This window comes from Schistocerca gregaria, chromosome 2 (assembly GCF_023897955.1).
Source record: "Schistocerca gregaria isolate iqSchGreg1 chromosome 2, iqSchGreg1.2, whole genome shotgun sequence".
NCBI classification, from domain to species: Eukaryota; Metazoa; Arthropoda; class Insecta; order Orthoptera; family Acrididae; genus Schistocerca; species Schistocerca gregaria.
The window spans coordinates 583228228-583242401 of NC_064921.1; the positions used below are offsets into that span (position 1 = coordinate 583228228).

The 14174-nt window shown below is 43.0% G+C and overlaps 1 protein-coding gene and 1 long non-coding RNA gene across 3 annotated transcripts in view; one reads left to right on the forward strand and one right to left on the reverse strand.

The window, feature by feature from the left end:
* LOC126333672 (uncharacterized protein KIAA0513) overlaps positions 1-14174 on the reverse strand; it is a 285554-nt gene that overhangs the window by 135318 nt on the left and 136062 nt on the right. The gene's annotated exons all lie outside the window — the stretch shown is intronic.
* LOC126333698 (uncharacterized) lies at positions 10541-13989 on the forward strand. Its single transcript, XR_007564334.1, has 3 exons — positions 10541-10610; positions 10711-10805; positions 11726-13989. It is a non-coding gene; the product is annotated as an uncharacterized LOC126333698 (long non-coding RNA).

Consider the following 14174-nt stretch of genomic DNA (forward strand, 5'->3'; position numbering starts at 1 on the left):
AGATATCAGTCGGTTCGCATCAGTCAAACGCCTGCATGCACTATGCCTTGAATGACATCACAGCTAGGCAGCTACCAAAAGTGTTTTCAGTAAAAGTAGGAAGCGAGCTCGCGAGGACTGGACTTCGTACTGGATCGCTTAGATTTCACGGAAGTAACTGTTTGTTTGCCACCGATAATGTTGGAAAAACTGCGTGGAGAGTGACGAGATTATTTTTCATTTTTTAGGCGAGCAATTAACTTTTGATGATTAGAAGTCAGGGTGATAGACCATTTTACCAGGAACTTTCCGTAGAGGTCGTCTCTGAACTGTTAATGGTGCTGTTTCCGATAAGGACATTATTATTCTTACGAATATTATTATACTTTGCGCGTGAACTTTTACTGAATATATCAATCAATTAAAACTCAAAACTTTTATTTATGCTCATTGTCCCTGACCCCGCTGACCAAATAGCAAGAAGGAACATTTTCTCTCACTGAACACAATGAGTAATATGGATTTGTAGACTGGAAATTATGATCATTACGTCCTCCATCGCTTTTTGGCTGACCGCAAAAATAGTTTTTAGGCTCTTGTAAACGGCGAAGGTAGGTGTAAAACTCACATAGACAGCTTAAGTGTCTTTTCATAACGACATAATAGAAGTAGCGACCTTTTCATTATTTCCCGCGGAGCGGTTAAGGCGCTTTAGTCCGAAACCGCGCGACTGCTACGGTCGCAGGTTCGATTCCTGCCTCGGGGTCCGCAGCTCGTGGTCGTGCGGTAGCGTTCGACTCCCGGCGCAGTCAGGGATTTTCTCTGCCTCGTGATGACTGGTGTTGTGTGATGTCCTTAGGTTAGTCAGGTTTAAGTAGTTCTAAGTTGTAGGGGACTGATGACCTCAGATGTTAAGTCCCATAGTGCTCAGAGCCATTTGAACCATTATTTACCCGCCGCCCGACAGCTTATAGTCATCACGATTGGACTCCGATGATAACAGTAACCAGAACACGTAATATAGAGAAATTATGTGATCGAACCAGAAATAATAATTAATGAAAACCTACAAAATTAACAGGTTTGTTTGCGTAACTATCATCTGCAGCAAGCACAGAAATATTCGTTTTGTAAATAAAAACTGCCTTTTCTTGCTGCAATCTATTTTATTTCTTCCAGACACGTTTCGCCTTTTGCTTTAAGGCATCTTCAGTGGAATCTAGGATAATACAGTTTTGTTTTGATATGCAATATTTGTAGATTAAAAAACAGTTCATGTCCTGTTTTCTACGTAAGTAAGTGATTAATTACTGTTCGCGTTTTTGGGTGGCCTCTGCGTTTCTTCATCTACATTATACATTACCTGTATTATACGTTGAAGTAAAAGGTCACATGAGGTGTGTTCGAGAATGACGTGTGTGTTGGTCATTCGTACCAGGCAGTTTATGGCACTGGGGAAATGAGATAATGATTTCGGTAAAGTAGTTTTTTTAAGAGCGAATTAATTTTATATTTGTGTGTTTTCAGAATTTATTTACCTTAATTTATTGTTCGGATGCAATAACAAGTCTTGATTGGTTTTGTCGACATGAGCGAAATTGAGCAGGTTGGATGCCGCTTTCCGATTGGCTGTGATGTTTCTCTGCCAATCATAAATTAGCATATTCGCGCATATTTTGGGAACTAGAAGATTCTTTTGTATATAGAGAGGAGTCGCGTCTTGGATCCCTTCCTAGTGATCCGGCCTATTGATATGTGCTCCGTTGAAAATAATTAATATTGTGATATTTTGTTGCCAAAATGTTGGACAATGACGTAAAGTATGGAAGGGAGTTCGATTTAAAGCACAGTGTGAAATTCGTAACATTTGGTGACATTAAAATATATAAATACAGCGTGGCGCGCCGCTTACTCGCGAACTTGAACAATTTGTTCCGTGAGGCGGATATTAGCAACATTTGAGGGAGCAATTTTAAAAGCAACGATCAATATATATAGTTCAAATGGCTCTGAGCACTATGGGACTTAACATCTGAGGTCATCAGTCCCCTAGAACTTAGAACTATTTAAACCTATCTAACCTAAGGACATCACACACATCCATGCCCGAGGCAGGATTCGAGCCTGCGACCGTAGTAGTCGCGCGGTTCCGGACTGCAGCGCCTAGAACCGCTCGGCCACAGCGGCCGGCAGCAACAATCCATTTGCAAACATTCTGTGAAGGATATCCCATAATTACCATAAACCGCTACTGTTATGAACAAGGTATGCATGTGAACCTTCCAGACTACGTACAATTTAGAGTAGGTTTTGGCAGTGAATGGTGTAAGCAAGCTTACCGCAATAGACAGAAATTTTACGCACAGCAATACTTTCATTTCACTATTCCTTTCACCGACAAAACAATGTTAGTGCGACTTGCAGTTCCGATGTGTACAGCTGTTTTTTCTACAATTTCTTTGGGTTGAGAACTGCATTTCAGTAACTGCGAGGAGGCATGGGTGTGAGAAGAAATTCACCACCAGGTGAGTGGAACTTCATACATCTTTGCAACGCACTGCGTAGTCGCAGATTGTCACATACACCATAATCAAGGCAAACAACTATTCGAACATGCACAACGCCAAGGACGTACGCAGGTGGGGGGCCATGTTATGCTATCCGGAAATTTCACTTGGGCTTCCAAAGTTCCTGTGGTAGTAATAAAAGGCACAATGACATTATTCCGGACCATCTACACCCCTTTTTGCCTGATGTCGCCCATATATCGATGGCATTTTTCAGCAAAATAACTGTCCATGTTATAAGGCCAGAATCGTGCTACAGTGGTTTGAGGTTAGTGATAGTGGAATAACTATGTTTTGGGAGACAAACTCGCCTGAAACACTGTTGGGTGCGAGTTCCACGCCTACAAACCACTGGCCTGTAATTTACGGGAATAGCGTGACCATTGCGCAGGCATCTGGTGTCACATACCTCCAGAAAGCTGCCAACTACTTGTCTTCTGCTTTTGAACGGTGTACTACCACGTTATGTAGCAGCTGCAAGCAATACTTCAGCTCATCGATGTGTTTACTGAACTTCGAAACCCACTTTCTGACATACACTACTGGCAATTAAAATTGCTACACCAAGAAGAAATGCAGATGATAAACGGGTATTCATTGGACAAATATAGTATACTAGAACTGACATGTGTTTACATTTTCGCCTGCCAGAGTGGCCGAGCGGTTCTAGGCGCTACAGCCAGGAACCGCGCGACCACTACGGTCGCAGGTTCGAAACCTGCCTCGGGCATGGATGCGTGTGATGTCCTAAGCTTAGTTAGGTGTAAGTAGTTCTGAGTTCTAGGGGACTGATGATCTCAGAAGTTAAGTCCCATAGTGCTCAGAGCCATTTTGATTAGATTTTCTCGCAATTTGGTTGCATAGATCCTGAGAAATCAGTACCTAGAACAACCACCCCTGGCCGTAATAACGGCCTTGATACGTCTGGACATTGAGTCAAACAGAGCTTGGATGGCGTGTACAGGTACAGCTACCCATGCAGCTTCAACACGATACCACAGTTCATAAAGAGTAGTGACTGGCGTATTGTGACGAGCCAGTTGCTCGGCCACCATTGACCAGACGTTTTCAATTGGTGAGAGAACTGGAGAATGTGCTGGCCAGGGCAGCAGTCGAACATTTTCGTATCCAGAAAGGCCTGGACAGGACCTGCAATATGAGGTCGTGCATTATCCTACTGAAAGGTAGGGTTGCGCAGGGATCGAATGAAGGGTAGAGCCACGGGTCGTAACACATCTGAAGTGCAACGTCCACTGTTCATACTGCCGTCAGTGCGAACAAGAGGTGACCGAGACGTGTATACAATGGCACCCCGTACCGTACCATCACGCCAGGTGATACGCCAGTATGACGATGACGCATACACGCTTCCAATGTGCGTTCACCGGGATGTCGCCAAACACGGATGCGACCATCATGATGCTGTAAAGAGAACGTGGATTCATCCGAAAAAATGAGGTTTTGCCATTCGTGCACCCAGGTTCGTCGCTAAGAACACCATCGCAGGCGCCCCTGTCTGTGATGCAGCGTCAAGGGTAACCGCTGCCATGGTCTCCGAGCTGATAGTCCATGCTGCTGCATACGTCGTCGAACTGTTCGTGCAGATGGTTGTTGTCTTGCAAACGTCCCCATCTATTGTCTCAGGGATCGAGACGTGGCTGCACGACCCGTTACAGCCATGCGGATAAGATGCCTGTCATCTCGACTGCTAGTGATACGAGGCCGTTGCGATCCAGCACGGCGTTCCGTATTACCCTCCTGAACCCACCGATTCGATATTCTGCTAACAGTCATTGGATTTCGACCAACGCGAGCACCAATGTCGGGATACGATAAACCGCAATCGCGATAGGCTACAATCCAACCGTTATCAAAGTCGGAAACGTGATGGTACGCATTTCTCCTCCTTACACGATGCATCGCAACTACGTTTCATCAGGCAACGCCGGTCAATTGCTGTTTGTTTATGAGAAATCGGTTGGAAACTTTCCTCATGTCAGCACGTTGTAGGTGTCGCCACCGGCGCCAGCCTTGCGTGAATGCTGTGAAAAGCTAATCATTAGCATATCATAGCATCTTCTTCCCGCTGGTTAAATTTCGCGTCTGTAGCACGTCATCTTCGTGGTGTTGCAATTTTAATGGCCAGTAGTGTACGTTAACAAATCTAATGATGGTCGCTACCGAGCAGATGATGAGCATCTTCCTGCATTTTAAAAATGATTGGAGGATATAGCAACAGTGGAGGCAAGGGTCATCATTTGCGTTTCCACGACAGACTCAGGCAGTACGAGTGTCGGAGGGCAACAAAGTCAGATAACAGTAGTGAAATGGAAGATCTGTAGATGATGACTCTGGGTGGCAATAAATATAACTTATGACAAATATGCGAAGACATTCGTATCTGCGCGATTACATCATTGGCGATGAATCACTGAAAAGAGATTACAGCCGCCAACTACCTAGGAGTAACCGTTCAGACCAATCTGATGTGTAGGTCAGTCAACATATACCCTGTGGGTAAAACCAATGCGAAGCTAAAGTCGGTGGAAGAAACTTGCGGAAATGTAATCAATCCACGAAAGAAATGGCTTACAAAAGACACGTGTGACTGATTGTTTTGCACTGCTCGTTGGTCTAGAACGACCACTGGACTGAAGTAATAGAAGAGAGGACGCCTTTCGTCCTGGGACCGTTTAGTAATTACAAGAGCGTTACGGAGATGTTCAACAAACTGGAGAAGCAGACCATGCCAGAATGGTGCTGTGTATCATGGAGAGGTTTCCTACCGAAATTCTGAGAGCGAACGTTCCATCTACATCTGCAAACAAACTCCGCAAGCTACGGTACGTGGCGGATGGTACCCCGTAGCACTACTGGTCATTTCCTTTGCCGGCCGTTGTGGCCGACCGGCTCTAGGTGCTTCAGTCTGGATCCGCGCTGCTGCTACGGTCGCAGGTTCGAATCCTGCCTCGGGCATGGATGTGTGTGACGTCATTAGGTTAGTTAGGTTTAAGTAGCTCTAAGTCTAGGGGACTGATGACCTCAGATTTTAAGTCCCGTAGTGCTTAGAGCCATTTGAACCATTCATTTCCTTTCTTGTTCCGCTAACACAAAGAGCGAGGGAAAAATTACTACCTGTATGCCTCCATAAGAGCCCTAATTTCTCCTGTCTAGTTCGTGAAATGTATGTTGGTGGCAGTAGAATCGTTCTACAGTCAGCTTCAGATGCCAGTTCTCTACGTTTTCTCAGCAGTGTTCCTACAAAAGCACGTCTCCTTGCCTCCAGGGATCCCCGCTTAAGTTCCCGTAGCACCTCCTAATACGTGTTGTTCGAACCTACTGATAAATCTAGCAGACTGCCTCTGAATTGTTTCCATGTCCTCCATTCCGTGTGGTACTCAAGAATAGATCGCACTGCGTCCTATATGTGGTCTCATTTATGGATGAACCATACTTTCCCAAATTATCCAAATAAACTGAAGTCGGCCATTCACCGGCCCAACCACAATGTTCACATGCTCGTTCGATTTCATATCGCTATGCAACGTTACGGCCTGATATTTAAACGTCGTGACTGTGTCAAGCAGGGCACTACAAACACTGCATCCAAGCATTATGGATTTGAAACTTCCTGGCAAATTAAAGCTGTCTGCCGGACCGAGACTCGTACTCGGCACCTTTGCCTTTCGCGGGCAAGTGCTCTACCACCTGAGCTATCCAAGCACGACTCACGTCCCGTCCTCACACCTTCAATTCTGCCAGTACCTCGTCTCCTGCTTTCCAAACTTCACAGAAGCTCATCTGCTAAGCCATGTCTCCGCAATATCCTTTCTTCCAGGGGTGCTAGTTCTGCTAGGTTCGCAGAAGAGCTTCTGTGAAGTTTGGAAAGTAGGAGACGAGGTACTGGCAGAATTGAAGGTGTGAGGACGGGTTGTGAGTTGTGCTTGGGTAGTTCAGATGGTTGAGCACTTGCCAACGAAAAGCAAAGGTGCCGAGCTCGAGTCTCGGTCTGGCACACAGTTTTAATCTGTCAGGAAGTTTCAAATCAGCGCACACTCCGCTGCAGAGTGAAAATCTCATTCTGTATTATGGATTTGTTTTTCCTAGTCATTCCCACTTCCTGCATATAGTGCTAGCCTCCACACATCATGCCTTCTACAAATTTTGTATAAGTCATCCTGTATATTCCTACAATCACTCAACTTCGGCACCTTACAATACACCACAGCACCTTCAGCAAACGACCGCATATTACAGCCCACCCTGTCCGCCAGGTCATTTATATACATAGAAGATAATAGCGGTCATATCACAGTTCCCTGGGATACTCCTGACGATACCCTTGTCTCTGATGAACATTCGCCTTCGAGGACAACGTACTTGGTTCTATCACTTAAGAAGTCTTCGAATCACTCATATATAAGGGAACCTGTTCCATAAGCTCGTACCTTCATAAAAAAATTTGCAATGAGGCGCTGTACGAGCTCCACTGGACGCGTGGATGCTCACGTGAATGTTCCCCAGAGCATAATGGATCCGCCGCCGGCTTGTACGGTGCCCCAGTGCAACTGTTAACGAAGGTACGAGTATATGGAATAGGTTCCCAGATATGTGAATGGGTCGAAGACTTCTTAATTAATACACTCCTGGAAATTGAAATAAGAACACCGTGAATTCATTGTCCCAGGAAGCGGAAACTTTATTGACACATTCCTGGGGTCAGATACATCACATGATCACACTGACAGAACCACAGGCACATAGACACAGGCAACACAGCATGCACAATGTCGGCACTAGTACAGTGTATATCCACCTTTCGCACCAATGCAGGCTGCTATTCTCCCATGGAGACGATCGTAGAGATGCTGGATGTAGTCCTGTGGAACGGCTTGCCATGCCATTTCCACCTGGCGCCTCAGTTGGACAAGCGTTCGTGCTGGACGTGTAGACCGCGTGAGAAAACGCTTCATCCAGTCCCAAACATGCTCAATGGGGGCCAGATCCGGAGATCTTGCTGGCCAGGGTAGTTGACTTACACCTTCTAGAGCACGTTGGGTGGCACGGGATGCATGCGGACGTGCATTGTCCTGTTGGAACAGCAAGTTCCCTTGCCGGTCTAGGAATGGTAGAACGATGGGTTCGATGACGGTTTGGATGTACCGTGCACTATTCAGTGTCCCCTCGACGATCACCAGAGGTGTACGGCCAGTATAGGAGATCGCTCCCCAAACCATGATGCCGGGTGTTGGCCCTGTGTGCCTCGGTCGTATGCAGTCCTGATTGTAGCGCTTACCTGCACGGCGCCAAACACGCATACGACCATCATTGGCACCAAGGCAGAAGCGACTCTCATCGCTGAAGACGACACGTCTCCATTCGTCCCTCCATTCACGCCTGTCACGACACCACTGGAGGCGGGCTGCACGATGTTGGGGCGTGAGCGGAAGACGGCCTATCGGTGTGCGGGACCGTAGCCCAGCTTCATGGAGACGGTTGCGAATGGTCCTCGCCGATACCCCAGGAGCAACAGTGTCCCTAATTTGCTGGGAAGTGGCGGTGCGGTCCCCTACGGCACTGTGTAGGATCCTACGGTCTTGGCGTGCATCCGTGCGTCGCTGCGGTCCGGTCCCAGGTCGACGGGCACGTGCACCTTCCACCGACCACTGGCGACAACATCGATGTACTGTGGAGACCTCACGCCCCACATGTTGAGCAATTCGGCGGTACGTCCACCCGGCCTCCCGCATGCCCACTATACGCCCTCGCTCAAAGTCCGTCAACTGCACATACGGTTCACGTCCACGCTGTCGCGGCAGGCTACCAATGTTAAAGACTGCGATGGAGCTCCGTATGCCACGGCAAACTGGCTGACACTGACGGCGGCGGTGCACAAATGCTGCGCAGCTAGCGCCCGCCATTCGACGGCCAACACCGCGGTTCCTGGTGTGTCCGCTGTGCCGTGCGTGTGATCATTGCTTGTACAGCCCTCTCGCAGTGTCCGGAGCAAGTATGGTGGGTCTGACACACCGGTGTCAATGTGTTCCTTTTTCCATTTCCAGGAGTGTAGAAGCCAGTACGTTGTCGTCGACGGCGACGGCTTTTCAGAAGTCCAGAACTATGTAATCTATCTGTTGTCCTGCATCCAGGGTTCGCAGGATATCTTGTGAGAAAATGGCGACCTGAATTTTTCACGAACGCTTTCTAAAACCACGTTGATTCGTGGACGTAAGGTCTTCTGTCTCTAGGAAATTTATTATACTCGAACTGAGGATATTTTTAAGAATTCTGCAAATCGATATCAAGAATATTGCTCTATAATTTTACGGGACCGATATTTTACTCTACTTGTGAACAGGAGTTTCTCGCGCTTTTTTCCAGTCATTTGGGACTATAAATGCACGCTAAGTAAGAGGCTAGCGTCGTAGATTACTCTTTGTAAAACCGAATTCGGTTCCCATGCGGGCCTGGCGACTTAGGCTCGATTCACACGGTGGGCAGCGTCACGTCAACGTCAGTGACGTCACACACCGTCAAAAATCCACTTGCATTCACACTTGACGGAACGTCAAGCGACGGCAAAACTTCAATCACGTTTTGGCGCGTTATTGGAAACTCGCAGAAGTGTTCTCGAGAGAGGATGGCGGACATTATGTTTAGTCTTGATGAACTTGCTACTATTGAAATTGCTTTAGATGATGAGGAAAGAGAGCGGAAATTGGCAAGGCAATCAAACGAACGTGGGTGAAGAAAATGATTTTGCAGAGAATGTGTGAAGGCGAATATCACCATTGTATAGAGAGCTGGAAGAAGAGGAGACGTCATTTTATACATATTTACGAATGTCGAGACAGTAGTTCTTTAATTTGCTGTCTTTGATAAGCAGCAGCATCACGGAAACAGACACAAACAAGCGCCGTGCAATTTCTACACGAAAAAAACTAATGGTTGTTTGAGATGAGTCTGATGCTTCAGCTTTACCAATTCCTTTTAGGGTTCCTGTTATGTACCTTTACGTATTTCATAGAACAGAATATTTATTGTAATACTGCACTCTATCAACAACATTCACAATTTATGTAGATCTAAATCTGCTACAGTTCGTCCTGCATAAACTTTGGCACTGCAGAGAACCAACTGCACACTGTATATGAATGTGGAACATCGAACTTGTTACTGCAGTTGTACTTAAATAAGCTGTATCCATACGAAATGTTGAGTGAGACTCAGTACCAGAAAGTATGTAAATAAATACTATACATAAGTAAACTACTAGCCAAAATGACTATGTGGCGTAGAATACTCATATTTGTTTCGGAATGATACGTATTACATATAAACATGGTCGAAATAAACTTTCACGACCAGCGAATAATTGTGAAACTGGAAAGCAGGAAGGCTCTAACCTCTGCTAAGCTTTTTCACCTCCTAATCGTGAGTACATACATACATAAATAGATGCAGGTGCGATGTTATACATCTAAATACATTACATACAAAATAAATATAATCTGCAGTAGGCCTACAATATTCATACAGTTATTTACCTGGGCGACCGATAACCAATCCAGTTTTCTTCCATATTTCTTCTTTAAACAAAGTGTCGCTGTATTTTTAGCAGCTCATGTCATACAACTCCACATTTTGGCGAACAAGTTCGATTAACTTCTCGTCATTCATGTTAATATAAAAACATTTTATTACTAAAAACTCAGTAGATATTTTCGATGTGGAGAACACTGCTAGCGGAATGAAACTCGTGCCATGCGAGCAGCCGCAGAACAGACAGAAAAGTAACAGCCAGTCGTAAGCAGTTCGCCAACCACGTGACCCCCGCCGTCGACGGCAAACTATACTTTCGAAGTATACCGGCCGGCAGGCAAACCAGGGGGGTGAAATTCATATAGGGATTTCCGGTAACACGATGTTGGTTTGGTTCCAGGCCACTTGGAGCGCTGCAAGTTTAGCAATTTATAGTCTAGTGTTCCTATTGGATGACGTAGTCTTCCATGATTGTTTTGGTATCGTAGCAACGTGATCGTGATTTTTCGTTTAAATTGCAGTGTTAGTATGTTGCTATTATTCTGCTTAATTTTTGGATGTATTCGTAATATTTGATGGTGTGATGATTCAGGATTTACTTTTTTACTTTTGTTTCATATAGAACACGAGGTTGTATCACCACATTACGTTCTGTGGACTCTTGTGTATTTGTTCCTGCAAAGAAATACAATTTCCGTTGCTCAGTTTACTTAAAGGGTAAGTATATTTCTTATTTCTGTTCATATTTCCTTGCATTTCATAGAGAATCCCACGCTAGCAGCTTTTGACATAGTTGGTATTCAACTTTCCGAATCCTGTAATGGAATATAATTCTGGCTTTGATTCATCTTCCTTTTTGCCACGAAGTACTTTTAGTGACATAATAAGTACCATTTATTGTGCCGTTAACTACATAACAAATATTGGACTTGTTACAATAGATTCGTAATGCCTCGAGTGTGTTCTATTTCCCGTTTTCGACAGTAAATATTCTGTACAGTACATAACACTCTATCCAGGTAACAAGTGTTTGTTGCTGTTGTATCGACAAAGGTTGTGTTCTCACATAATAAGACATTTGTTTCGAAGTCACACAAAGCAGGTCCTTCAAGCAGTTGAACATTTACACGTATTATTGTGGCAATATCCAATGCAGTAGAAATCTTCTCGCACTTTAATGCTCAACACAATGTAATACAGATTTACAGCTGCAACTGTTACTGATAATATTCAGTTCAATTTGGTATCTATCATGGTATCTAGATGCGGAAAGATATTGAAATGGTACATTAAGCAGTGTTTCTACTGCCTGATAGCACTGTTTAACGAAGTAGTGTTGAATATAGAATATAGTGCAACTATGCTCACACAGTTATATATAGAGTGATGTGCATATCTGTAGTAGAAATGAGAATTTGTTTCGTTTTTTCTCTATTTTGTAGAAATACCACATCAGATTACAAGCCATGATAACAGTTATCAATACCTCAGTACAGGATAGCTGCATTTGGACATAAGCTAATATGATTTTTGATAATGAAATTAATTGCACATTGAGTTTTCTTTAACATTAATCAATGTAAACCATACCTGATCTTTTTTCTCGTTCCTAATTTTTGGTTTGAATAACATTTCAGACACATGAGGATGGCTCATACAGGAAGAGAAGAATCCAGTTTGAGATTGAGAAATACTCGTGCAAGTTTCCCGGATGCAGGAGTAGTTATTATGTAAAAACAAATTCCAAACACAAGAATAAACATTTATATAAATTTACAGCTGCCTCAAAAAGTGAGACTTTAAAGAAGTGGAAATTGATCTGTAATATAGGTGAAGGTGTCTACTGTAGTTATTATTATGTGTGAGAGGATCATTTTTATGAAGCAGATTTTGTGAACTTTACTAGACACAGGCTAAATCCTGGTGTTATACCAAAGCTCATGGCACTGGTGTTGTATCACCCTCCCCCCACCCATCTGTGTTACACTGGTAGTGGTGGTGGTGGCGGTTTCACCACATCGGGTGCAAATATAAGTATGCACGAGACAGGTCACAATGCAAAATCTACAGTAATACAACGAAGCAGTCCACCTTTACAGAGCGGAGGTGATGGTGAGTACAGCTTTCTATCCTCACCTGTTTATGATGTTGAAAGTAGTCCAGGTGTAATGGGACCTGGCGTTTCTAAACGTGATTTAACTCCAAGAAAACACAAAATGTATAAACTGCATAGAATTACAGTTTCCAGAGTGTGTAAATTGAAAAAAACAGCTACAGAATGAGAGGAATAAATTGAAAATTTTAAAAGAGTTGTATGATGACAGGAAATTTCAGTTAATTGAAGAAGAGTTGAATGATGTGACTAAAACTTTTATTAATAGTCAGTTAAGAAATGCCAATATGCAGCCCACAGCAGTACAGTGGTCTATAAAAGATAAGGCATTTGCTTTATCTATTTATAAGCGTAGTCCCCGGTTGTACAGATAAAAAAAAACGTTTCAAAACTCTACCCAAATTAAAAGCACAACACTTTAACTTTTCTGATTCCCATGTCAAAATGAGGGTAAAGATTGCTGCTGCACAAATGAGCCATACTGTTGCAGCTGCAATTGAAACATATGTTTCTACTCACACATTACCATCTGAAGCTATACACACAGCTGAGGTTTTCAGTTTGTACAAGCTCTGAAGACTTGGGTTGTCAATCACATGACTTTGCCTTTCAAATCCATGAGCGTAAGTAACTGTGAAAATGATGATTACACTCCCTTGAGCAGTTTGTGTCACTTTTTGGCAGCTAGTTGTAGGAGTGAACATTTAAGTGAATGTGAGATGAAAGACATGATACACCTGAGCAAATTTATTCTTACTCAGATGGTATCATCGAGTCTGTAGAAGAACAATCCTTAGCCTATGTAGCATGCTATGTACTAAAAGCCATAGATGTACAAGATGATTGTGAAACTTGTAATACCAGTCTCTAGTCCTCTGTTGTGACTAAAAATCATTTGTTTACCTCATTTAAAGAGAATAGTGAGGAGCATTCTCATTTGAAATATGCAAGTGAAAGAGTCATGATTTTCCTAAGGCCACTCCATGATCAGCTGTATGAGTAAATAGTCATGGTCACACAACAAGACTACATGATAATTAAAAAAAACATTTGTTCTGTCTCATACAACAATTTGTAATAAACATGACATTGAAGAGAGACTTCTGAAGACAAGTATTCCATTTATAATACACAAGTATGTGAAAGAAAAGAAAGTTACGAACAAGAGGAAATTGTGTATGCAACAACTTAAAAAGGAGTTCAAATCATGTTAAAAGACTTTGTATTTTGTTTATTATGTGTACAATGAGAGTAAGCTCCTATACATATACAAATGTCGTGTTAAAAGCAGAGAATTACATGTTCTTCTATCAAAATCATGCCTTTGATTTGTTATGACAAAATCTGGTAATTTAGCAGGAACATAACTTAACACTTTCTAGATGTGATCATTGGATTCTAAAAGTATAATGAATAAAGTGCTGTCTAGGGGAATTTGTGTTAATTTTCAGTAGTGTACAAACAAAGTTTTCAAAGATGAAGTAAATAAATAAAAATGTTAAAAATATATGTTGTACCAGCGTCTTTTTTCGTTATTTAAACATGATGGGTGTTGCCAAACTGTTGTATGTTGCAGTTCATTTACTTTGCATGTCGCATTGGCAAAAACATTTGGCTACATTCATGGAGTGTCTACCCGCTCTGCTCCCAATTTGTTTTTCAGTTGATGTAAAGTAGTATTTTGTGTGTTTAATAAATTTATTTGAACTGTGCAGAAGTTCAATTTCAGATGACTGTATATCTATAAATAACAATCAACAGAAAAAAATATAAATCGGATTTTGTAGACTTTACAGTACATCCTTGGTTTGTAGCACAGATTTTTTTTTGTAAATGACCTCTTGGTTATGCATTAGCTGTGTAATTATTTATTTGTGTAACCTACTATTCCACTGTCGATCATGCGAGTGGACATAATGTGCTTTAGGATATGTGGAAACGTAAAAATAATTTATATATGCATGCAATGTCAG